This window comes from Penaeus monodon, chromosome 28 (genome assembly GCF_015228065.2).
Source record: "Penaeus monodon isolate SGIC_2016 chromosome 28, NSTDA_Pmon_1, whole genome shotgun sequence".
Classification (NCBI taxonomy): Eukaryota; Metazoa; Arthropoda; class Malacostraca; order Decapoda; family Penaeidae; genus Penaeus; species Penaeus monodon.
The window spans coordinates 23,645,938-23,646,356 of NC_051413.1; the positions used below are offsets into that span (position 1 = coordinate 23,645,938).

The 419-nt window shown below is 41.3% G+C and overlaps 1 protein-coding gene across 2 annotated transcripts in view; it reads left to right on the forward strand.

Annotated features, from left to right (window-relative positions):
* Positions 1-419, forward strand: part of LOC119591424 (dipeptidase 1-like) — a 285,765-nt gene that overhangs the window by 37,520 nt on the left and 247,826 nt on the right. The gene's annotated exons all lie outside the window — the stretch shown is intronic.

Consider the following 419-nt stretch of genomic DNA (forward strand, 5'->3'; position numbering starts at 1 on the left):
CTATCGTAAGATTCCATGCACTAAGTTGTGTGTAGGGATATATGTATTACCCTCCTATTCACGAGTTGCATTAAACCAGCATCATGCAATTTCAATAAATGTCGCAACAACTCAGAGATCTTCCTGCGGGCCGACCCTCCAAAGCAGAAATGACACCTTTAATTGTTCGCCAACAAAAGCCGTCGTATCATTTCAGAAATTGTAATTAGACCCCCAAAGTTATAACGTTATTACCCTCCCATTTCAGCGTAAATACTCGAAGCACTAAAGTCTTTCCCTCGGTCTAATTTCAACGAGCGAGCTGCCTGATCATTTACAATCACCTTAGACTTCTTCTGCATCGCAATGCTAATTCGCTTTTCCATGACAATAGCAAAGTGTTGCCTGCATCTGCAGTGTTGGATACTTAAATATTCCGT